The sequence below is a fragment of the Hyperoodon ampullatus genome (assembly GCF_949752795.1).
Source record: "Hyperoodon ampullatus genome assembly, chromosome: 9".
Taxonomy (NCBI): domain Eukaryota; kingdom Metazoa; phylum Chordata; class Mammalia; order Artiodactyla; family Ziphiidae; genus Hyperoodon; species Hyperoodon ampullatus.
The window spans coordinates 3,919,541-3,946,258 of NC_136922.1; positions in this window are offsets into that span (position 1 = coordinate 3,919,541).

Sequence of the window (26,718 nt, forward strand, 5' to 3'; positions counted from 1 at the left end):
GGGAACAGCAAGGAATGTAAACCCAAACATACCAAATTTACATCAACTGATTTCACATCTATCCCTAAGCAAATTATTTTGAAATTCCAATTCTTGTTCCACACCCACTAGTGTCCACATTCTGTTTCTCCTTTTCCCAGGCACATCGTTTCCTCCACAAGGACTGAGACCCCAAGGGCCTTGTGTCCTGTTCTTTCACCTCCCTGAGACCTACAGCAGGCAAGGCCCAGGCTGGATTCGGAATAAATGCCTGCTGAGCGACCTGACCCCAACGTGGAAATGTTGAGACCGGGGAACAGTCTGGATCTATCTCCTCTGCCCCCCGAGGAGGTACGTGTCTCCCTGCAACTACCCCCGGGGTCTCACCTCCTTGCTGAGCGACAAGTGGAGCCCCTGCCCATGGGCCTTGGTCAGGCTGGAGAGGGTGCCGCAGCACTGGAGCTGCCCCTGCTGTAGCACGGCCACGCGGTCACTCGGCACCTCGGCCTAGGCCAGGTGGTGGGTGGTGAAGATGACAGTCCTGCATCAGACCCGCACAACGTGCCAGGGGTCCATCTCGAACCTCCAGTGGGGGGAGCCAACGCAGGGCTGGGCGGTGTCAAGAGCATCACAGGGTTTTAAGTTAGCCGAGGTCAACCCCCAAATCAGAAGCCCAGAAACGCCTCTGGGTTAGGACACGGCTTCTGCAAACCTTTCATCACGAAGGGTGACACTGAGAGACAAGCCAGGGAGTCTCCGGGTCCAGCCGCCCCATCCGGAAGACCTCACGGCAGCTGTGGCCACAGAGAGTGCGTTTCAGGCAGGGGGCAGGTGGGGGCATGAGACAGGGCCTCCCCAGGAAGAAAGGCCCCACCGAGCACAGGGCATGGGGCCGCTTTTTGCAGAAACGAACGTTCGGCTCATACGTGTCCTCTATGAATTCTCTCACTTGTCGAGTTTCACTACATTTGCTGGGGGAGGAAAGGGGCCAGACTGACCTCAGAAGGCCAGAGGCCCTGCAAGGTGTTTTCATAAAGTTCACTTCAGCTACCTGAAGGGAAGCTCTCAGGCTTACATCGAGCCCATTCTACCTATTCTAATTTACTGAATAGAAATAAACCCATTGATTGATTCTCATCTCAAAAGCAAATTTTCCAAGGACAGTCTCTTCAATAAGTGGTGCTGGGAAAACTGGATAGGGACATGTAAAAGTATGAGATTAGATCACTCCCTAACACCATACACAAAAATAAGCTCAAAATGGATTAAAGACCTAAATGTAAGGCCAGACACTATCAAACTCTTAGAGGAAAACATAGGCAGAACACTCTATGACATAAATCACAGCAAGATCCTTTTTGACCCACCTCCTAGAGAAATGGAAATAAAGACAAAAATAAACACATGGGACCTAATGAAACTTAAAAGCTTTTGCACAGCAAAGGAAACCATAAACAAGACCAAAAGACAACCCTCAGAATGGGAGAAAATATTTGCAAATGAAGCAACTGACAAAGGATTAATCTCCAAAATTTATAAGCAGCTCATGCAGCTCAATAACAAAAAAACAAACAGCCCAATCCAAAAATGGGCAGAAGACCTAAATAGACATTTCTCCACAGAAGATATACAGACTGCCAACAAACACATGAAAGGATGCTCAACATCTTTACTCATTAGAGAAATGCAAATCAAAACTACAATGAGATATCATCTCACACCAGTCAGAATGGCCATCATCAAAAAATCTAGAAACAATAAATGCTGGGGAGGGTGTGGAAAAAAGAGAACACTCTTGCACTGCTGGTGGGAATGTGAATTGGTACAGCCACTATGGAGAACGGTATGGAGGTTCCTTAAAAAACTACAAATAGAACTACCATATGACCCAGCAATCCCACTACTGGGCATATACCCTGAGAAAACCATAATTCAAAAAGAGACATGTACCAAAATGTTCATAGCAGCCCTATTTACAATAGCCCAGAGATGGAAACAACCTAAGTGTCCATCATCGGATGAATGGGTAAAGAAGATGTGGCACATATATACAATGGAATATTACTCAGCCATAAAAAGAAATGAAATTGAGCTATTTGTAATGAGGTGGATGGACCTAGAGTCTGTCATACAGAGTGAAGTAAGTCAGAAAGAGAAAGACAAATACTGTATGCTGACACATATATATGGAATTTAAGAAAAAAAATGTCATGAAGAACCTAGGGGTAAGACAGGAATAAAGACACAGACCTACTAGAGAATGGACTTGAGGATATGGGGAGGGGGAAGGGTAAGCTGTGACAAAGTGAAAGAGAGGCATGGACATATATACACTACCAAACGTAAGGTAGATAGCTAGTGGGAAGCAGCCGCATAGCACAGGGAGATCAGCTCGGTGCTTTGTGACCGCCTGGAGGGGTGGGATAGGGAGGGTGGGAGGGAGATGCAAAAGGGAGGGGATATGGGAACATATGTCTATGTATAACTGATTAAATTTGTTATAAAGCAAAATAAAAAAAAAATAAAAAATAAAAAAAAGCAAATTTTCCAAGAGAGAAGCCCGAACACATTTTTAAGTCTACCAGATTTTATGTTTTTAAATAACAGAGAAAGATGGAAAGACCAGGATTCTCAATTCATTTTTTTTTAAACTGCATCTAAAAAGAAACCATGATATATAGACCCTAGAGCACAGCGGCCACTATCGCCGGAGATGTGTCCCAAAGACCAAGGCCAACCCCCTGACATGAGAGGTCCTTCGAGGCTAAGAAAATGTGCTCAGTTCCTGATCTGGGGTTAGAGACAGTTTAGAGACCAGATGATGTGTTTCCAGACAATCAAGTCATCTGAAAAGGAAAGTTGGCTGGAATGTAAATTCCAAAAAAATGTAGATTAAGTTCACAGATGTTTGATGCTTCTCAGTGGACATTTAGGAAATTCAAGACACCCCCAGACCTCAAAGGACAAGTGTTGCTCGGTAAGACACCACTTTAGCGTTCCCCCAGTTCAGGTGGTGCGTTTGGTCCCCTCTCCTTGGAAAGCGGTCCTTCCCCAACCACTTCTCTTGCCTGTTTTAACAACAGTGATGAACAGCCACTGGCCGAGCACCCATGTACCAGGCACTGAGCCATGCACTTTCACACACTCACTTCACACACAGCCCCACAAGGCGCGTGACTGTCTCCACTTGCAAACTGGAGTCCAGAGGCGTGGGATCATTTCCCAGGTCGTCCGGGATGTGTAGAGCAGGAAGGGGACGAGTGGCCCAGTTTGCTCTGGTACCTTTTCCATCCTTATTGGTCCTCCAAGGGAGGCCTGGGAGCACTGGTCCTAGGGCTGACCAGGACCTCAGCACCACGCATCACTCGGCAGGAAACGCGGATCACATCCCAGGGAGTCGGAGCGCCAAACGCCCCGTGTGCTGCCAGCAGAGCCTCCTTCTACTCAGCAGGGATCACTCGCTTTTGTGCCACCCTTAGATCTGGTTTACAAAGCTGTGGCACAGCTGCCTGGAGGTTTGGGGCTGTTTCCAGACACCGCTCCATGCTGATGCTTGAAAACCTATTTCCCTGCTTGTACCACCCATCTTGTCCTACTGATTTCACATGTCCGTCAGTGCACAGACACTTCCAAAGGAGCCCCCAAAGACAACCATTGCCAAATGACCTAGAACAGTGAGAATATATTTAATTTATAACAACAGAATTTGAAGAAAGCAGCCTGTTTCTGAGACTTCTATCGTATCTGGGATTCTGTGCAAAGTTATGATTATGCTCGTGACTCAAATGTTCTGTCAGCTGAGCCCTGAAGGCCCCAGCTCTGATTTTTAAAATAAACAAGAGTCAAGAGCCTGTGGTGTTTACTGTGCGCTGCAACTCGGGCGAGCAGGGTAACCATATCCACTGACCTGCCTGCCTCTCACCTGTCACCTTCATCAAGCCCACTCCCAGGGCAGGGAAAGGATTTACGTTCATTTTATCTCAAAACGTCACCCGTCCCTTTAAGCAGTGTCCAAAGTCTCTTGCACAGAGGGTCACGATTTCTCATCCTACTTTTCTCCCCAAAGGGCCTCAGGTAAGAGGACAGTGGGGGAAGCTATGATCTCGGGGCAGTGGGCAGGGTGAGGGACTCAGGCCCAGTGTGATCAGCATCCTCTGGCCCTGGGTGACGACCAGGACCACCTGGTCCTGTCCCCGCCCCACCTGTGCAGCAGGGCCTCGGACAGGGTCAGCCCACGGTATGGGGCCCTCTGCTGCCCCGGGCCCCTCAGTCCTGCTGGCCGCCAGCCCCCGAGTCTCCCCCGGCTTCCAGGGCCCACCTCATCCCTGTAGGCAGCATGCCTGGCAGGCTCTGCCGCCCTCTCAGTGCAGAAGCTGGGGACTGTGAAAGTGCGGGACAGGGGCCACGGGTGTGGCCCTGGGCCAGCGTCCCGCTCGGCCGCATGAGCTCTGTTGTGGCTGCACCGGGTCGGGAGGACCCCTCACCTCTGACCACCTCACAGGCCCGGAGCGGTCGCCCAGCCCAGGGCGGTCTGCAGCCTTTTCTGTCTTCTCCCTCCACGAACCCCCTAGGTTTCTGCAACAGAAAAGGACAGGGTGGTCCTTTCAGGTCTCCTCCCCGACCCCGGCCTTACGACTAAGCTTCTAGGGATGAACAGGAGCATCTTTTCTGCCTTAAGTAGAGAATATGACGACTTTTCTCTGGTCCCTTCTCCCTGCATTTCTTAAGAAGCAAATCCTAATCTCCCCCAGGGAGGTGAAGGTTTCAGGTTAAGTCAAAAAGGCTTTGTACTCAAAAGTCAAAAAGAAAAGAAAACATTTTACAAGCTTCCCCGGTAACCCTGCCACCGTTGCTCCACGCATGCCTAGCAGCCGCACTGGTATGTTTCTCTCTTCCCGATGCTTTTTCCAAACTCCGGTGTTTCTGTGTGAAATGCAGTGCTTCCTGGCTGCAGTGCTTCAGAATCACAGCAGGAAATCAGAAGCTGGAAGTCAGTAACTACCCATCTAATGCCCTAAGTTGGAAATACTGTACACGATAATACAGGTGAGAAACACGAAACTTCCAAACCACAGCCCAGGCCCCACCCTTGGCTCGGGGAACCTCCTCTGTGGCTGTAAGCAAACCCCAGCCCTCTCTGTGTGCCTCGGTTTCCTCCCCGAGAAAAGGGAGGGCTTCTTCCAGATTACAGCTGGGACACCCCTCCTTGTAATCCCAGAATTACTCCAGAACGGAGCCCAACGTGGATGCGTGCAGTGTCCACTGACATCAGGCGTGACAAGCTCGCATGGCCCCACTGCTGAGGCTCAGCGACCCCCAGACGCCCGGCACCACAGGGATGCTGCACGACGGGTGTGTCTCCGTGCGCGTCTCCGTGCGCTCCTGGGAAATTCCTTTCCCCGAGAAGGATGACGTATTGGGACACGCCCCTTGCTCCCCTCCCCCACGGCGGTATCGCGAGAGGAGAACGCGGAGCGCCGTCCGGTCCCACCTTCTCGGTATTAGAGGAGCACGTCCCAGACGCCACGGCGGGAACGCGGGTCCGCCCCCCCCGGTGGGCTCCTCTGGGACCGCGGTCCTCGACGCCTCGAGGGAGGCGATGCCGAGGGACAGCTTCCTCCACGCGCCCCCTGAGAGGGCGCGGGCGTGTTGGGGCTGCTGCTGCGCCAGCCCCACGTCCTGGAGAGTTCTGGAACGAGCACACAGCCCTCACCTCCCCGAGCTCCTAATCCCACTCCACAAACAATGCCTTGCGAGGACCGAGCTCTTTCTAAGAGGCCCAGAAACACGGAGGGGGCCCAGAACCCACGCTGCCCACGAGTCCTGACGCGACAGCGCCGGCCTCCGAGGGGCCCAGACGGAGCCACATCAGGGGACCCAGCGCGGGGCCTCCTGAGCAGGACCTGCCCTTACGTCCCGTTTGTAGGAAATACGTGCTGTCTCCTCTCTGGGCTTCGCTCACACCTTCTGCCGAGGGCCCTCCGTTCCCTCGGGACTCTGCGGAGGCCGCTGGGGCGGCCAGAGCAGCCCGCCAGGCGCGTCTGCGGAAGGTCTGGACTCTGGTCCACGTGCGCTACATCTGGAGCAGCCCCTTCCTGACTGAGGAATGACCAGACGCCGTTAAAGTGGGGATCGGCCCCCTCTTATCTCCGGGACCCTTCAGTCTCCACGCGGATTTCAGACGCCCGGCGTCTCCCAACGGGAGGAGCCACCACCGTCTTTCCTCACAGGTAACCTTTCACTCTGCGCCCCGTGAACTCTTGGGAACACTTAGCTCCCCCCACCTACTTAATCTCACCCTCTGTGCACCCCCTCTTAGAGCAGTGCACCCTCGAAACCCTCCCCTGAGCACCCACAGCCAGTGGATTCCCTCCCGCGGAGCCGCAGGCGGGTGCACAGCTTCCTGGAGGCCACGGAGCAGCCAGAGAGGACGAGGCGCGGGGAGGGGTCACAAGGTGCCACGCAGCCTGGCTTCAAGACGGTCAGGTCCCAGAAAACTGCAAACCCCCAGGGAAGGACGCTGACTGGTAAAATCCCAGGGACCTGCCCGCCTGATCACCGAGTAAATGCTTCGTGTCTGTTTCACTGTTTGCAGATTTCTCATCCCGACCCAGAAGGAGCCCAGGAGAGCTTCTCAGGTCTGGTTGTCCGTCTGCCCACTTGACGGTTGGTCAGCGTCCCCGTGCATCTCCTGCGGGGCGAACCTCAACTTACATTCGGAGCCGTTCTTGCCCTTGTTTTTCAGGTGCTCCCACTGTGGACAGCAGCCCAGTTGGGAGGAAAAGGACAAGCGGTCCATCTCAGCAGGGGACTGACTTCACCTTCATTCCCATTAGACCCCCAACCCCTCCCCGGCCAGGTGACTCCAGCACCAGAGCAGGTGAATTTATTAAGCCCACGTTAGTCCCACATGGACCGGCAGAGAAAACCAACAGCAAAACAAGGCAGTGAGATGTCAGATGTTCTCAAACACGCAGGTCCTAATTCCATTTCTGTGTTATACCCAAACCCCGCCCATTCTCTCTCGACCTTGAACTCAGCACACCCCTCTGCACTCCGCACCCGGCCACACCCTGGACCGGCTGCTCCGGCAGCCGCAACTCCACCAGAGGCTCCATCCCACGCGTCCCCCTCTGACCACAGCCTTTCTCCAGCCATCGCTCACCCACAGAACCCGACTCTCCTCTGGGCACCCCCGGCCCCTCCCTGCCCTGTGCGTCCACAGGCTCTGCCCTCCGCAGAGTCGCCCCGCCCCCGCCACTCCCGGGCCGGCGTCCAGCAAGCCCCCCGCCCGCATCTGCCTCAGTGGTTTGCTCCGTATTCGAAACATCCTGTTCTCTTCCATCTTGGTAATGTCCCATCTCTTCCCTCCCTTTCGCAGCAAGACTCTGGGGAAGAAGTGCGGTTTCCAGCCCCCTCCTTCCATCCTCTCTCCACCAGACTCCAGAGAGACCTCCCTCCCCGCTGTGCTACTGAGATGTCTCTGACCCAAGTCACCAGCCACTTCCTTACCCTAAGTCCAGAGGTCGTGTTTCAGTCTTCATGCGACCTGACCCTCCTCAGTGGACTGGTCCCTCCGCAGTCCCCACCGGTCCCTCCACCCTCTTCACGCTGCAGGGTCCAGGGCTCGGTGCCCTGTCCTCTCCTCGTGTCCACCTGCACACGTGCCCTCTTGGGTCTCTTCACCACCGAACAAGCCAGCCTGCAGCTGGAGCCTGCGGTGCTCGCCAGAATCCTCACGGCTAATGCTAACTGCATCACGGCATCCCATTGATGAAGTGCCTCCTTGACTTCTCCTACCTTCTCCTCCAAATAAAAGGCAGAACAGTGAAGCCCTGACTCTTGACAAATGTTCCCTCTGAGGCGTCCACCCCGGATCCCGTCTGCCTTGAACAGGATTGTGACGAAGCTCCTCATGAAGGGAACCAAGCACTTCCACGGGAGCTGACACTGAGGTCAGCTCCGAGTCAGGGGCTTCAGCCGTTGCGCCCCTAATTGAGAGCAGCTGTCCTAAAACACGATCGCACCCCGACCGCCTCTGTGCACAGCAGCCTCGTTGCCAGGTAACACGCAGCAAACTGATAACCACTGAGGTGGCTGCACCCACATCAAAAATGGAGCCCGCAAAGCGTCGTCAGGAGCTACCTTGAGGCCCAGCCACTAGCAGAGCAGAGTCGGCCGTGGTCCAGGGCAGACACATACTTTGAATGGAAACTGGTGCCCCGTGACTTTTATAAAAATGTAGGTGGCATGTCACCAATTTGTCCATTAGCAACACGCGTCACTTCTCTGCAAGTACCTGCTGTCGTTCAGGACGGGCTTGACCAGTGCAAAGGAGACATTTTCCTGTGTATTCGAGACCCCACGGTCACTAGTGTGGCTGTCATCAGCAGCCACTTCTGAAGACACGATGTGACCCCGCCCCCTGCAGCGGAGAACAGCCTCTAGAAGCCACCTAACGGCCAACAATGTGAACTGGGGGGTGGGGGGAGACCACCGTTAAAACAAAGCCCGGGGCTTCCCTGGTGACGCAGTGGTTGAGAGTCCGCCTGCCGATGCAGGGGACACGGGTTCGTGCTCCGGTCCAGGAGGATCCCACAGGCTGCGGAGCGGCTGGGCCCGTGAGCCATGGCCGCTGAGCCTGTGCATCCGGAGCCTGTGCTCCGCAACGGGAGAGGCCACAACAGTGAGAGGCCCGTGTACTGCAAAAACAAACAAACAAACAAAAAAATGAAGCCCGGGGCACCATCTCTGATTTATGGACTCATGTCCCCTGAGGTTGGGGCTGCTTCGGTTCAGACTTAATTCGCATCTGACCCTGCGAGCGTGAGCGTCCACCTGCATCTGACTTGCTCCATGCCCGCTGTGCCTAAACACAGTCCCCCGTTTCAAGGGAGACCATCCAGAGAAGCACTGCTCTCTTCCAGGCATGGGGAATACACCTGCCTGGAGGCGGGCGCTGCTGGAGACAGCAGGTCGTTTTCCAGCGCTGCTCCCAACCGCAAGGTTTTTCTGTTTCACCTGGTCAGGAACAGGGTCTCGGGGGCCGGAGCACTCCCAAGCCCTGCACGCTTTCTCCTTCACTACCCTCACTTTACACAATGAATCTTGCAAAACTATTTCAAGGCAGCGACACGCAGTCACGTGTGACAGTTCCTTCGATGCCCGTTTTCTTCTGCAGCCCGTGCAGTACTGACCATCTGTCTTCACAGCCCGGCCCCAAAGCAGCATCTCCCCGCTGCCGGTCGGGCCTGCCTGACGTCCTGCTTCGTGAAGTCGGCCTGAGAACAAGGAGCCTCCACAGCGGCCCAGCCGTGCATCCCCACGAGGGCCGAGGTCCTCACGCCCACCCCGGCCGTGCCTTCTACATCAGTGGCTCCCCCGCTGGCTTAAGGCCCCACACGGCCCTGTCCTGCCCCCTCGCCGCCTTCCACACCCACCTCCCAGAGACGCCACTCTGCGTCCTGACCGGGGACGCAGGTCCCCTCTGCCCTCTGGGCTCAGCTTCTGCACATCCCGGTGAAACGGGCGGAGCTTCCGTGGCCTCCCGGCCCGTCCTGCCGCCCAGCCCCTCCTCCGCTCCCCACACACGTGTCCTCTGCTGCCCCCACAACGCACCCTGACCCCGGACCCCTCCTGGCCCCACCTTGGACACCCAGCTGGTCAACGTGGTCTTGAACAGCCTTCAAACCTGGGCCTCGGTCGCAACCGTGACTCAGGCTCTCAGCGGCCTCCCTGCGTCCCGTCCCTCCCAGGGCTGGCACCCACCCAGGGCCACCGGTACACCCGCCGGGCCACAGGCTGCTCGGCCCCTGCTGCCTGCAACCACCTGCCTGCAGGGTAACGTCCAGGCTCCTCGGCAGGACCGCTTAGGCTCCTTCGCCCTCTCCTCACCCCCTCCGCCCGTCCTTTGCACCTCAGGACACCCAGAAGCACCCACACCCGTTACACACCCACACAGGGCAGGCGGCACAGGTGGCTGCCCCCCACCTACGGACATGCCCACGCAGCTCCTGGTGGGTCTCCCGTGGCGTCTTCAGGGAGGAGAACAGCAGCAGGTGCTCGAGCATCGTGAGGGGGTCAAAGAGGACGTGGCGCTGCGGACACGTGCCCAGGTCCGCCCTGACCGAGGTGCCTCCGTCTGCAGGTTCCTGCCATTGACCGCAATGGCTCGGGGCGGGTAGAGCCCCCTCGGCAAAGATCTGCAGAGAAAGAAGACACGTAACTGGGGGGGGGGGGTGCCGCCCTGACCCCCAGCGGTCCCAGGGACGCCTGCAGCCTGTGGGGGGTCGCGCCCAACCTCTCGCCAGCTGCCTCCTACACACGGAGGCAAAAGGTGGCAGGAGCTCGGCGGGACACGGGCCTGCGGTCTGGTCATGCTCCCCTGGGAGGCACTGTGGCCACCAACTGTCAGAGCTGCGAGTGTAGGATGGTAACTCCGAGTCTGTCGTCACAGACGAGGAAGCAGGCTAGAGAAACAGCCGATCACCCAAGTCCTCACTGGATGTGAAGTGAGCAGAGATGCAACCTCGACCCCCAGCCCTGCGCAGGAGCCACCTGTGTGCCATGTCAAATCCACGACAAGCCGAGTCCCATCTCCAGAAACTCCTGTCTGCCTTGCCCACAGGACGCCTGAGGACTGCTCAGTCTGCTAGTTCAGGGAGTTTATTATTCATGGTTTAGACTATGTTCTTTTTCTCCAAAGTGAGATATACACCCACCACAAGACCTAGCAAACCACTCCTAACTACTTACAGAAAGAAATTAAAATGTGTGTCTACACAAACATGAATGTTCCTAATCACCAAAACCTGGACACAACCTCAACTGCCACCAACAGGTGAAACAATAAAACAACTGTGGTGTTTCTACCACGTGGAATCCTCAGGACCAGACAGTACCACACGTGGGTCTCCGAGCATTGTGCCAATGGAGGACCCAGCACAACTCCACTTATAGGAAACGCTAGAGAATGCAAACTGCATAACAGCAACGAACAGCAGGTCTGGTCGCTCGGGGGCCAGGATCCAGGAGGCACAGGGGCCTTGGGGCAGCGAGCGGCACAAACGTCAGTGTCCTGTTCCTCCCCCGGCTGCTGTGCAGCTGTAGCTAAGCCTGTCGGCCCATCAGATGCACACCTGGACACATACTGTTTGCTGCACGTGAACTGCACCTCAGTAACTTTGATTGACAACTGTGTGCTATATAATTTTCAAACCTCTTTGGGGGATACAATGGGACCTTGTGTACACATCTGGATGAGTCTCAGAGCTTCTCATTTCAAGCAGTGACCACCAGCCACTGAACAGGCCTCTGAGCCTCTCCTTTGAGACCTGCCAGGAAGAGACATCCCTGGGGTGACTCACAGCCTGCTGCAAACAGGCGCAAAAAATGACACAGTCAGCGACCCTCGAAACATCGAGAAACTCCTGATTGATTCTCATCGTTGTGCTGAACACAAACTCCAGGTTTTCTTGTAGGAAATGTGCATTAGTAAAAGCACAGTGTGGAGGCTGGCTTTCTGAGTCATTATTTGAGCAACGTTCACTTTCCTGATCTGAAAACACTAAAAAAGTACTCAGCGAAATCTTCAACTCTATTTCAGCATCCGAGGAAAGTAGAAACCTTTCCACATTTTCACAGTAAAAGATTTCTGAAGCTTTATGTTTTCTACCTATAAGAATTCTGAAGCAAATACTCCCTTTTCTTGCTTTAACTAAGCATACTTTAGTCCTACTAATAAAGAACAAAAAGGCAGTCACTTGTTCAAAAGAGACATTCAGTAATTTGGGTGGTTTGGCCTTAAACACGCCCCATTTCCACAGTCAGCTCAGGGCTGTTTTGTGGGCCATGAATGTTTGAGCTCATCCTTTCTCTGGGATCACATGATTTGATTCTTTAAACAAATCTGGAGCCATTGGATCCCAAATCAAAAATAAAGGTTTCACAAAAACACAACCACACAAAAAGCAGAACATTAAAAAGAAAAATACTCAGGTGTTAAAAAATTTGCAAACCTCATTGCAAATTTCATCTTCCTCTAGATATGCAAGCAGAGTTCAACTTAGTAGGAGAAAGGCCAAAGTAAAACCATGAATATCTTTTAGGGAATAAAAGAATTAAATTTATTTTTAAAAGTCCCTCCCCCACCCTTGAGTCTGCTCAGACCCACGACAGCTCTAATGAGAAGTCTGTCTTTATGCTGTGTCCTTAAACTCTGTACTGAGATGAAATTTTAAAAAAAGAAGAAAAGGGATCTAGCCTCTGTCTCTGGTATCTGTGGTTTCAGGAGGGGAGTGGGACGCACATGACAGTGGTCTTCCCAGCACTGTTGATCCCCAGCAGGGCAGTGATCTGGTCCCTGTGGAAGGTCAGGGTCAGGTCCCGGACCCCCGCCTGGTGGTGATCGTGCTCCTTGGTCACAGAAAGCAGGACAACACCTGCGGGGCTTCCTTCCAGCTCTCCTTCCCCATTTTGCAGGGATGAGCCTGTGAGGAAGATGCAATTCACCCTGAGGGGAGTTCAAAAGCCCCCAAAGTAACGTTCACAGTTAATAACTCAGTGGCTGCCTCGGGCTTGAATTCTAGTTCTGTGAAACTTGCAAAGCAATTCAAAAATCTTTTTCTGCCAAAATCAAGAGGCAGATTATACGATGGCAAAAATTAAGTGAAATCACTGACTACAAAGTTTTGTACCCTATGCTACACATTTTGCAAGAAAATAAAAACAAGCACGCACGCACACAGGTGTTTGTATATATGCAGAGGAATAATGGAAGGCAGGTTAGTTACACACACGACTGACAGTCTCCAGAGAAGGTGACCATTACTAGATGGTGCTGCCCCTAATTTCCTGCGAGATTCATATATTACTTGTGCAGTCAGAAAAAATTACAATATTGACTTACAGTATAAAACCGTCACGATGGGAGCTTGTTTATCCATAGATTCCTGCTAAGCTGTGCTCTGTGGACAAGCCCCAGGCCCCGACAGGACTGGGGTGGGGACCAGCCTCCCCCCCGCCAGTCTCCGGGGAAGCACATCCCCATTTGTAGGGGCAGCGATAGTCTCTCTCATGGAGCCTCGAAAAAACTAGCACTTGTGAAACACTTTGAACATTCTGAAGTGTGTTACACCTGGGACTTTTGCTTCTATTTATTATACAAATTCATGTTAGAAATGAAGCTTCATTTTGCTGAATTACAATAGATGCACAAATGCACATGATGCACAGAGGATGCTGTAAACAGTAACACTAACACTGGGGTTCCTGCCCACGAGGGGTGGAAAGCGGGCCTCTGGGCAGCGGTGCACACACGGTCACAAAGGCTCAACCAGAAATGAAAAACAAAACCAAACTGGCCAGAAGGAGAAACACACCTCCAACTACAACACTCCTCGTTACCAACCTTGACTGTCCACGTCCCCACTGAAGAAGAACAGGTGAGAACCCACCGTGATCTGCCTTTTCACCACCAACCCCCACACATCCTGCCAACAGGAAGTGGTGAAGGGGAAATACCATGGTTTCCTTAAAACGGAAGTTCCTAAAAAATAAGATAAATTGAAATCAGTTCAAATTTTTTCTACTTAGAAGATTCTGAAGTGGAATACCTCTTTTTGTTGTTTGTTTTTTGTTCGGGGTTTTTTGTTTTTAATTTTTATTGGAGTATAATTGCTTTACAATGTTGTGTTAGTTTCTACTGTACAGTAAAGTGAATCAGCTATACGTGTACATACATCCCCTCTTTTTTGGATTTCCTTCCCATTTAGGTCACCACAGAGCATTGAGTAGAGTTCCCTGTGCTATACAGTAGGTTCTCATTAGTTATCTATTTTATACATAGTATCAGTAGTGTATATATGTCAAACCCAATCTTGCAATTCATCCCACCCCCGCTTCCCCCCTTAGTATCCATACGTTTGTTCTTTGTATCTATGTCTCTATTTCTGCTTTGTAAATAAAATCGTCTATACCATTTTTTTTTCAGATTCTGTATAGGATATCTTAGCTAAATCACTATAAAATGTTATCCCATCTTAACCTGTTCAATCCACATCCCATACACGGACCAGTGACCACAGGGTACAGAGCATCAGCCCCAAGTCTCCTTCCTCAGCCTGGCCCAGCCACCCGCGATGCCTTCACGTACCCTTCTCCCAAAACGCCTTCCAAGCAGGTGTTCAATAAACAGGCAGGTATTTACTAAAAGTGAAACTGGCATTAAATAATTGTTGAATGTTCCCCATTGCCCTCCCATTAAGCTGTCACTCTTCCTGTCTTTGCTGTCTGCATGGATTACTAGACTACTAAAAGCTGAAGGAATTAATCAAAAGCCTACAGAGAGGGACATGGATGGACCTAGAGTCTGTCATACAGAGTGAAGTAAGTCAGAAAAAGGAAAACAAATACTGTATGCTAACACATATATATGGAATCTAAAAAAAAAAAAAAAAAAAGGTTCTGATGACTCTAGGGGCAGGATAGGAATAAAGACACAGTTGTAGAGAATGGACTTGAGGACATGGGGAGGGGGAAGGGTAAGCTGTGACAAAGTGAGAGAGTGGCATGGACATATATACACTACCAAATGTAAAATAGATAGCTAGTGGGAAGCAGCCACATAGCACAGGGAGATCAGCTCAGTGCTTTGTGACCACCTAGAGGGGTGGGATAGGGAGGGTGGGAGGGAGACGCAAGAGGGAGGGGACATGGGGATATACGTATGCATATAGATGATTCAATTTGTTATACAGCAGAAACTAACACAACACTGTGAAGCAATTATACTCCAATAAAGATGTTAAAAAAAAAAAAACCTACAGAGAAGGATAACTCATAGTGCTAACATTTCTATATGAGGTATATCACCATTCTTCAAACGGATCCTCCAAATTCATTTCATCCACTTAATAGTTACTTTGCCCCATTATATGTCGAGATGAAAGTGGATTTAATTATTAAAGCCTATAATTTTTCTTTTAACACAGCCTAGCTTATGTTTGATGTGTGGTCTAAGTTCTACAAGTGATTGAAGAGATAAAGGCCTCCGTGCAGACTGTTTTATATTTTAGCACTTTGACCACCAAGCACAGAAGACACACAATCACACACTCGACTCAAAAGATTCAAAGAGGTGACCGCAAAGGAAAGCATGGGGGTCCCTTGTCTTTTGATGTGAAGGAAGATGCTGAGCTGGTATTTGGTCCAGTATTTACTACCTGTTACAGGCTGTTGGAGTCTTAGCCCTGGTACCTTGGAATGTGACTGTACTTGGAGGGACGGTCTTTAAAGAGTGATTAAGGTAAAATGAGGTCAAGGGGGTGGGCCCCGATCTAATAGGACTGGTGTTCTCAGAAGAAGAGATCAGGACACAGACACACGCAGAGGCCAGACCATGTGAGGACCCGGGGAGAAGGCGGCCATCCACACGCCCAGGAGAGAGGCCTTGGGAGGAACCAACCCTGCCCACACCCGGATCCTGGAGTCTGGAGCCCAGAGCTGTGACAGAATATGTGTCTCCTCCTTAAGCCCTGCAGTCTGTGGACTTTGGGATGCAGCCCTAACCAACTAGAGCAGGTGGAATATACCCCAAGATCCCACACACTAATACCCATCCCTCGGGCGATGAGGGGGAGTTGCAGGTGGGTGATTACGTCACATCACGGCCGGCACTGCCCCTGCGCTCTGTCCCGGGCACCATCCAGGGTCCTGCAACCACGTGACATGGGCACACGGCTGTCTCCTCTCCTCCCCAAGCAGAAGGGGGGAAGCAAGGCTGTCTGAGGACATGAGGCTGCAGAAGCCACAGGGTGGGATTGGTTCAAGATGGCGGAGGATAAGGACGTGCTCTCACTCCCTCTTGCGAAAGCACCGAAATCACAACTCACTGCTGAACGATCATCAACGGGAAGACACTGGAACTCACCAAAAAAGATACCCCACAGCCAACGACAAAGGAGAAGCCACAATGGGACAGTAGGAGGGGTGCAATCACAATAAAATCAAATCCCATACCTGCTGGGGAGGTGACTCACAGACTGGAGAACACTTATACCACAGGAGTCCAGCCACTGGAGTGAACGCTCTGAGCCCCATGTCAGACGTCCCAACCTGGGGGTCCAGCAATGGGAGGAGGAAATCCTAGAGAATAAGACTTTGAAGGCTAGTGGGATTTGAGTGCAGGGCTTTGACGGGACACAGGGGATTATCTGATGGTACACTTTTAAATAAGACCCAGATCATTTACCAAATATCATTCTTTTATCCAGTCCATTTGTGTATAATTTTTCCTACTTTAATTAAAGTTATTTCCATCTTTTTTTTATCATATACAAGTAAGTCTTATCTGTCATTACTTACCTGAGTATTAACTTTATTCTACTATCTTTTTTTTTTTTTTTTTTTTTTTTGCGGTACGCAGGCCTCTCACTGCTGTGGCCTCTCCCGCTGCGGAGCACAGGCTCCGGATGCGCAGGCTCAGCGGCCATGGCTCACGGGCCCAGCTGCTCCACGGCATGTGGGATCTTCCCGGACCGGGGCACGAACCCGTGTCCCCTGCATCGGCAGGCGGACTCTCAACCACTGTGCCACCAGGGAAGCCCCTCTACACTCTATCTTTATCTCTTTTACTTTTAGTACCAAATGCTTTCTGATCATTTTTTTTAAATTAATTAATTAATTAATTATATATATATATTTTTTGGCTGTGTTGGGTCTTTGTTTCTTGTGCGAGGGCTTTCTCTAGTTGCGGCGAGTGGGGGCCACTCTTCATCGTGGTGTGCGGGCCTCTCACTGTCGTGGTCTCTCTTGTTGCAGAGCACAGGCTCCAGACGTGCAGGCTCAGTAGTTGTGGCTCACGGTCCCAGTTGCTCTTCCCAGACCAGGGCTCGAACCCGTGTCCCCTGCATTAGCAGGCAGGTTCTCAACCACTGCACCACCAGGGAATCCCTCTGATCATTTTTCTTCCCTTAAACATATAAACTTACTCCGAGCATCCGAGTACCTACGTCATTTTGTGTTTTAATAAAGTCATGGCTGAGCATTGAGAATTCGTATGTTATTTCATTACAAATTACTTTTTCTTTCTCTTTTATATTACAGTTAAGACATTACACTAATTTTTAAATCATTTGCAGGTATCACGTGTGCAGGTAAGCTTTATTATCTGTGAATTTCATCTCAAGAGAGTCAAAGGTGTGTTACAAAATATTTGCCTTGGTGGCACAGTGGTTGATAGTCCACCTGCCGATGCAGGGGACACGGGTTCATGCCCCGGTCCGGGAGGATCCCACATGCCGTGGAGCAGCTGGGCCCGTGAGCCATGGCCGCTGATCCTGCGCGTCCGGAGCCTGTGTTCCGCAGCGGGAGAGGCCACAGCAGTGAGAGGCCCGCATACCTCAAAAAAAAAAAAAATTGTCTTAAAAAGAGCAAACTGAGTCAGGGAGTACCTAGAAATTGTAATTACTACTTATGGATCTGAGAGCCCATGGATATTTTCTAGCAATTTTATTTTTTGTTATTATTGGCAGACTTTGTCAAAGTTGAAAATAAATACACTGTTATTTAAGGATATATAAATTACCAACAGCAATTGTTCTTTTAACTTTTGAAACAGAAGAATCAGGAATTTCATGATTAAAAAAAGGAGAAATATTTATTGCCATCTTTGGCCAACTCTATGTCTTTTTGCTTTTATACCTGTGTTACAAAGATCTCGGAGTTTTGATTTTTGATTTTAGAATAGACTCTGGTCTTCCTAACTAGCCAGTAGTTCAACCACCCAACGTGGCCCCCAGCCCGATGCCGGCAAACCCTGGACCCAATGTGGCCCTCGTGGCCTCAGTCCTTCCAAAAGATAAGCAAATTGGCCTCTTAGGTCTCCTGGCCCCTCAAAGAAGATAGCTTTCCCTTCCCTTCTGAGCCCCAAGTTGACCTGATTTACTTTTCAGAAAAAAATAAAACGCTCTCTAGAAACCGCCAGCTTGGCTGATAGTCTGCTGACTCACATGATAAGGGATGACTCAGCGCTTCCTCACCAACCAGCACTCCCCGCATCGCTCAGCCTTTCTGGGCCAGCTTCCCCTCCTCCATGAGCTCGCCCAAGCTCCCTTTTCTTCCCCTGAAACATGATCTACAAAGTGGGACTTGTGAGCACCAGACACCTCACTCAAGGGCTCAGTCTCTTTTTTTTAACTATCGTAAAGTACATATCACACAAGTTACCACCTTAACCATGTTTAAGCAAACAATTAATGTGAATGTGAAGTACATTCACACGGCTGTGTAACCACCTCCAGAACTGCTTTCACCTTGTACCATCTGAACACCAATCCCCACCCCCCACTCCTCCAGCCCCTAGTGACCCCCATTCTACCTTCTGTCTCCATGATTTGGCTACTGCAGATATGTCACTCAGCAATCTCCAGCGAAACAGAATCAAGAAGACATATATACATACGTGTGTGTGTGTGTCCATAGACAGAAGTTTACTATGACACATTGGGGTCATGCAATCATGGAGGCTGAGAAGTCCCACTATCTGCTGTCTGCAAGCTGGAGGCCCAGGAGAGCCAGTGGTGTGGTTCTAGTCCAAACCCGAAGGCCTGAGAACCAGGGTGGGCTGCCAGTACAAGTCCTGGTCTGAGTCTGAAGGCCCAAGAACCAGGCACTTCAGCGTCCAAGGACAGGAGAAGAGAGATGCTCCAGCTTAAGCACAGGGAAAATTCACCCTTCCTGTGCCTTTCTGTTCTATTCAGACCCTGGGCAGCTTGGGGGCTGCCTACCCATATTGCTGAGGGCCATTTGCTTCACCAATTCTAATCTCTTCTGGAAACACCTTCACAGACATACCCAGCATCATGTTTCACTTGCTATCTGGGCATCTTTTAGTTCAGTCAAGTTGACACATAAAATTAACCATCACACTAGGTACTTCATATAAGTAGAATCATACAGAATTTATCCTTTTGTAACTGTTTATTTCACTTAGCATATAATATCTTCAAGGTTCATTCATCTTGTAGCAAGTGTCAGAATTTCCTTCTTTTTTAAGGCTGAATGACATTCCACTGCATGTATAGACCACACTTTATTTACACATTCATTCAGCGATTAGACACTTGGGTTGCTTCCACATTCTGGTCACTGTGAACAACGCTGCTATGGATGTGGATGCCCTAATATCTCTCTGAGACCCTGCTTTCAATTCTTTCGGACCCAGTGCTTTGGGTGTTTGCTACTCTTGCAAGAAGCCTCTTCTGGTGCCAGCATCTCTCTGGTCTGTCCTGCCCCTGAGCTTTCTCCACCAACTCCTAGACCCCGTTCTCCAGGGCATCTTCTGGAAAGTCGTGGTCACGTCACCTCTCCACCCTGCACCCATTCATCAAACCTCCCCGCCCTCGAGGCAGTGCTTAGGGAACTGGGCACAGCCTATGGCCAGGTGATTGATTCCCAGTGTCCAGAGCTGCCAGAAGCAGCAAAACTTGGAAAATTAGCGAAAACCTCATTCTGAGGGGATCCGGAGGTCCAAACAAGAAGGACCACATCTCTCTACAAGCCCAACATGCAAACTCATCATTGGAGCAGGAAGCAGAGCCAGGAGGAGGTGGAGGGACGGGCACAGACCGGGATGAGAGGAGAGGGGGAACACACACGTGAGTTCTCAGGAGCCGGGCGGGAGCGCCGAGCAGACAGGACCAGCTCAAAACCGGTGGATCTCAGCGCACATGCGCGGTCCATCTCGCCTCCAGGGCACATCGTCACCTTTCAAAAGACACCTGCTGGGCTTCCCTGGTGGCGCAGTGGTTGAGAGTCCGCCTGCCGATGCAGGGGACACGGGTTCGAGCCCTGGTCTGGGAAGATCCCACATGCTGCGGGGCAACTAGGCCCGTGAGCCACGACTACCGAGCCTGCGCGTCTGGAGCCTGTGCTCCGCAACGAGAGAGGCCGCGATAGTGAGAGGCCTGTGCACCGTGATGAAGAGTGGCCCCCACTTGCCACGACTAGAGAAAGCCCTCGGCACAGAAACGAAGACCCAACACAGACATACATACATACATACATACATACATACATACATACATAAAAACACCTGCTCACAGCACGTCCACATTTCACTCAAGGGTCTGTTCTTTCAGTTCCTCTGGGAAGACAGAACCAAGCCTCTCACACTTTTTAAAGGAAGAGTGGGAAGAAAGAGCATTTTGTCGACAAAACCACTGAAGTAAACTCTTTCAGCCAACATCAGGCCGCTTTGCTCCGAAAACATGTCTCCCTCCCTTCTACGCTGTTGTATGCACCACCACCCCTCCGAACTTTTCCTCTTCTTAAATTATTTAGCATTCTGAGAAAACAAAAAACAAAACATATAGTCAATTTTTACAGTCTATCTCCTGCACTGGTTATTGTAATTTTTATCATAGAGAAGAAAAAATTGTCTTCTGTGCATGTGCAAATCTATGCTCTTACGTGCTCATTAAACCTTTTGATAAATTCACTAAATATAAATTTTACTTTTTAATAAATGATTGGTTCAAGTTATTTGCTAGGATTTCCACTGAGATGTTTTTAAACTTTGACCTGAGAATTTCAATTTTTTTTCATAACTTTGCAAAGCATATTGTCATTTTTCTTTGGATACTTTGAAATATTAATTTTAATTCTTATAATGGAAACTAGTGATTTTTATTGCTTATGTCCTTGGCATGATGTTTTGAAAGGCCTTCCCTCTCTTTAAATATCATACTTTTCCTATTTCTTCATTATTTTTAATGCTACTTTTTTTTTTCTTTTGCGGTACACGGGCCTCTCACTGTTGTGGTCTCTCCCGTTGCGGAGCACAGGCTCCAGACGCGCAGGCTCAGCGGCCATGGCTCACGGGCCCAGCTGCTCCGCGGCATGTGGGATCTTCCTGGAGTGGGGCACGAACCCGTGTCCCCTGCATCGGCAGGCGGACTCTCAACCACTGTGCCACCAGGGAAGCCCAATGCTACTTATTTTGATGAATTTATGAATGAGCAAAACTTTTTCTCCCTAATAGATTGACTGAATTACGTATCTTTTCTCCTCGATTAAAAATGCCCACTTTGATTCAAGGTCAGCACCACGGGGGCATGAGATGCTCCCTCTGTCCACCCCCTTCAATGTGCAACTCGTAAAACACCCGCGACTCAGCAAAGGTTCTTCTGCCCAGTACACCGGGACCCTGGAGGGACCCTCACACCTGCCTGTCTGAAGGCATAGAGGAGGCGGGGCCTGCGGTCCCGGTCCCCACTGGGGCCACGACAGCTGAGTCCACAGCCCAGAGAACCACAGCACCCGGGAAGTGGGGCACAGGACCCCAGGCTCACAGCACAGAGGCGCCCACGGCCACAGGACGGTGCCGACTACCCCAGGCCTTCCAGCCACGGTGGCAGCCATGACTCCAGCCACCCCGTCTGACAACCCCAGACCTGGGGGAGACGCCTGCCACCCCGGCCCCTCCCTCCCCCCTCGCCATGCCAGGCCACCTGGGATGCAGGGGAGGCGTCCTCCAACCTGGTGCCCCATGCTGCCCCCCAGTGGCAATGCCAGTGACAGAAGGAACCAGGACTCCAGAGACACAAAGAGCATGAACACGGGCAGTGGGGACACCTCTGGCAGAGGCCGTGGATGGGTGGGAAGTTCTGAGTCTCAAATGCAGCCGGGGGCCGCTCAGGTAAGAGAAACCAAAAACTTGAGCTACAGCACCACCTACTGAAAAATCAAAAAAGGGCCTCTAATCGCCAATCTGTTGAACTCTTAGAATCAAAGCTAAAAAATGCTTTACCAAAATAAGAAAGGTGTTCACTACTTCAAGTGTGCCAGCAGAGGAGAAATTCATCCAGCTCCACAAAAACTATCACATGGCAGCACAGAGAGAAAAGTGACAATTCTCCAGAAACCAAACCTAAAGTCACAGAAGTTTGTGATCTAACTGATAGAGAATTCAAAATAGCTGTCAAGAAGAAACTCCATGAGCTGTAAGAAAACTCAGAAAGGCAGTTTAATGAGCTCAGGAACAAAATTAATGAACAGAAGTAATACTTTGCCAAAGAGATTGAAACTCTAAAAAGGAACCAAACAGAAATTCTGGAGCTGAGGAACTCAACAAATGTGAGGAAGAATGCAATAGAAAGCTCTGGAAATAGAGCAGACCATATGGAAGAATTACTGAGCCCAAAAATAAAAATCTAGAAATGATTCAGGTAGAAGAGGAGAGGGAACTAAGATTCTTTAAAAAATAAAAAAATTCAGGACTTCCCTGGCAGTCCAGTGGCTAAGACTCCGCACTTCCACTGCAGGGGGGGTGGGTTCAATCTCTGGTGGGAGAACTAAGATCCCGCATGCCATGTGGCATGGTTAAATAATAATAATAATAATGATGATAAAATAAAAATTTTTTAAAATTCTACAAGAACACGGCCCTTCACCACCTCCACACAGGATGCCGCTGACCCTCTGGTTTGGAGGTTGCCGACCCCCACCCTCCCTCTCAGCTGCCTCGTTCCCAGCCCAGCTTCCCTCCAGGTACTGCCACCCACTGACCTGGCTGAGAATGAGGTCCTTTCATTCCTGCTGCATGGCACTCTCTGAACCCCTGAGCTCGGTCTCCAGGGGCCCAGACTCTCCTGCCCTCACCCGCTCACCCCAGGGTTCCTCAGACACAGGATCTGGGGAATCAGGGTGTCTGCTGTTCCGTCTTCAGGAGGCCCCTGCTGGGGAGCTGCGTGGTGAGCTCAGTGGGCCCGTCCAGCACCTGTCCTCACAGGATCGGTGCTCTCAGGATTCAGAAGCACCACCTTTTCCTCAAGCATCCACAGCTCCCTTTAAAACACAGCCTGGGCTTCCCTGGTGGTGCAGTGGGTAAGAGTCCGCCTGCCAGTGCAGGGGACACGGGTTTGAGCCCTGGTCCAGGAAGATCCCACATGCTGCATAGGAACTAAGCCTGTGTGCCACAACTACTGAGCCTGTGCTCTAGAGCCCGCGAGCCACAACTACTGAGCCCACACGCCACAACTACTGAACCCACACACCACAACTACTGAGCCCACATGCCACAACTACTGAGGCTGTGCTCTAGGGCCTGTGTGCCGCAACTACTGAGCCCACATGCTACAACTACTGAAGCCTGCACGCCTAGAGCCTGTGCTCCACAACAAGAGAAGCCACCACAATGAGAAGCCCGTGCACTGCAACGAAGAGCAGACCCTGCTCACCCCAACTAGAGAAAGCCCGTGTGCAGCAACGAAGACCCAACGCAGCCAAAAATAAATTAATTAATTAATTAATTAAATTTTTAAAAAATAAAAATAAAATAAAACACATCCTATCAACTCCCTTTCTGATGTCTTATATAAAGAATAAATACTTATCTTAATGTTCACATACATTGGTTCAAACTGTTTTTTAAGTTGATTTTGTCATCTTATAAAGTTCAGAATTCTTACCAGGAATCAAGTTGTTCAAGTACCATCCACATAAGAAGTAAAGGCCTGAATCAAACAGAATCATCCAGCAAACCCAGCCAAATGTCATGCCCACTAGTTCCAGAGACGGGTACAGATTATCCCACTGAATCCCTGGAAGGAAAAGTAAGGTCAGCGTCAGAACTGCTCATCCTCTTTCAGGCAGACTTTGGTGAGGTGAATGCATCAGTCCTGGAGGCAAAGCTGAGCACAACTAAAACAAAAGGAAGGTCAAGGCCATGGGCCCTGTACCTCCTGTGAAATGTTAGCTTCATCTCACCCTGATTCAAGAACAGCAGGTGGGTGACCATTATCAATGCCTGAATACCTAAGATTTTAAAAAGTTTAAAGTTTGCTTTACTTATATCTATATACTATCTATATAGTGTATATATATATATACTATATATATTACTTGCTTAACTAAAACAATCTATATTTAGGGAAAATAAGCATGTTTTAAAAAAAAGATGACGGCTCCTTGAGAACCCAAACTCTAAATTATACTATTCTTCTCACTCTTGGAAAACATATAAACAGGATATATAGGCTCTGCAATAGGAAAGAATCATTCTCTTATTACAGTATGTTTGCAAGTTATTGCTGGATTAAAATATCATTTGTTTTAAGAAGAATATTCATCTTTCTCAATTTTCCTATGGTACTAACCTAGAACTCGATAAAATAAATGTTTTAACATGTGTACTTGTTGGAAATTGGTCCAAAATATTCAAAGGATCTAACAGTTACCATTTTTCTGCCATATCCTTATGATCCAATTTTGTTTAAAAATCCGTTTGAAGAATTCAGGATAGGTCATTGCAGGATTACTCATCTGTTTTAATACATTTTTATTGTACTATAATTCAGAACAGTTTTACATGTTTTACAGAAAAGTCAGAGAATTTCAAGACTGACACAAATTAATGAGCTAATGTAATGCTATCTGGAGTTCAGTTTCATAAATGGCATATATTTTCCCTGTGTTTTCAATAACACACCACAAAAAACTATATAAACATCTAAGAAATATGTGTCTGTTCTGGTCTAGGGTTTTAGTTGACAAAATCTCAATATAAGTGAAAAACGTTGCCAACAAAATTTTTTTTAATTATTGTAGGCTGAATTAATAGGAATAAAATACAGAGAAAAGAGGGGAGATAGTGGTTCTCTGCTCTCTACTGGTTAGATCTCCTTCTGGATCATGGCTTCAAGAAGGATCCAGAAACCTGGAGGTGAAGATGAGAGCTGAAGATATATAAACAGCTGTCCTGTGAAAGAGGCGGCTAGAAAGAGAAACCAGGAACAGTGGGCAGGAAATCCAGGAAGACAGACTGCAGCTCAATAACTAAGAGACGAGACCCTGCACGGCCCGTTCAGGGGAGAATTCCGAGGGTCACTAATTGACCAAGTGTGTTTCAGGGGTGTCACGGGGTAGCCCCGCGCACTGGCTGGGCGGCCAACCTGGAGCACAGGGGGCCAGGATTGTCCTTGTTCCTAAAACCAGGGTAACTGGATGGAGGGAGGGGTTTACATCAGCTAAACCAGCGCAAGGATCTCCTTCCAAACCTTCCGCTTTGTAACTAATACTCTCTACTGTATCGCATGCAACACGATAATTAAATTTCCAAAAACCTGAGTCATTTTTTTAAAAACTGCATCCTCTTACCTGCCTCTTGCCCTTCAAGGAATGTAACCAAAAATACTCCTTGTCCAAAGACAGTTGTGGAGAGGAGGTACTGCTTGCAGATGGAGGGGGAGAAGAGAAAAACTGCAAGTTAGTGACCAATCGGGCCACAGGAAGTCCACAGCCCTAAGTTTAAATAACGAAACCACAGCACTTTCAGGCTCTTAATGATGCCAAACCATCGCCCCAGGTGGCGACTCCACATCTGAGCCCAAGACTGGGCCTCGCATCCACCTGTTCTGCATAGCGTGATAACAAGCCAGGTTTTTTTTTTTTTTTTTTTTTTTTGCAGTACGCGGGCCTCTCACTGTCGTGGCCTCTCCTGTTGCGGAGCGCAGGCTCTGGACGCGCAGGCTCAGCGGCCATGGCTCACAGGCCCAGCCGCTCTGTGGCATGTGGGATCTTCCCGGACCGGGGCACGAACCCGTGTCCCCTGCATCGGCAGGCGGACTCCCAACCACTGTGCCACCAGGGAAGCCCACAAACCAGTTTTTAATGTTAAAAGGAATTCTCTCTCCTTACTGCAGAGCTTGAAGTGTAGTAAATCCAATGCACTGTACACAGAAATGTATAACACAAAACAGTGGCAAATGGAATAGAGCAATATACTATGTATTTTTTATTAAGTGAATGCCCTGGAGCACACTGCAGGCAGACTGATGGAGACTGCACACGAGAAGAGGGTGCACTGGAGGAAAATGTGACTTCCTTTCCAGCAGGGAGGTCTGGTGTTTAAAAGAAAGAAAGCTCATTGGAAAAGTATCTTACGTTTAAAAATGTAATGTACCAGAGATAGATTCTTTGCTTGCTAGAAACCATTTCAACATGTAAAAAAGAAATCAGACTTTGTAGACATAAAACCTTAAGTCTAAGGATTGAAATAAAAAACAAAAAGCATCCGTTGAAATTCAGGCCGGGTGGTCGGTGGCTCTTTTTCTATACGTAAGGAATACCTGGTGGGGGCCCTGAGTGGGCTCAGTTGTTTTCATTAATCTGAAAACATCCAATTAACACACAAAATTACTGACTACCGGTGTGACCTAAACTAACCCAAACTGGGTAACTGATGAACACCGTGCAGATCTAGGCATTCGAGCCGAGCCGTGGAAACCAGGGCGGACTGAAGGGTCTACCGGTGCTGGAGAAGAGTAACTTGGCTTCCATGGAAGCATTTTGCCCCGAGGCCCGAAATGAGCAGAGACCTTCACCCCACCCACAGCAGGGAGGCTGGCTGGCCGTCAGGACGGGTGACCGCTGAAGGCCTCAGGGGCCCCTGGCAGCCCTGGGCGGCTTTGTCCTAATAACTGAGGTATAGTCGGAAGTCCAAGTGAACAACATAGTGATTTGACGTTTTCATAGATTATCTTCCACGTAGAGTTACAGTAAAACAGTGGCTATATTCCCTGCCCTGCACGTCACACCGGAACATTTACTTCACATCCAGCACTTTGCACCTCTCACCCCCTACCCTGTCGTGCCTCTCCCTCCACCCCTCCCTTGTACCCGCTAGTTTCCTCTCTGTATCTGTGAGTCGGCTTCTGTTTTGTTATGTTCGGTCATCCGCTG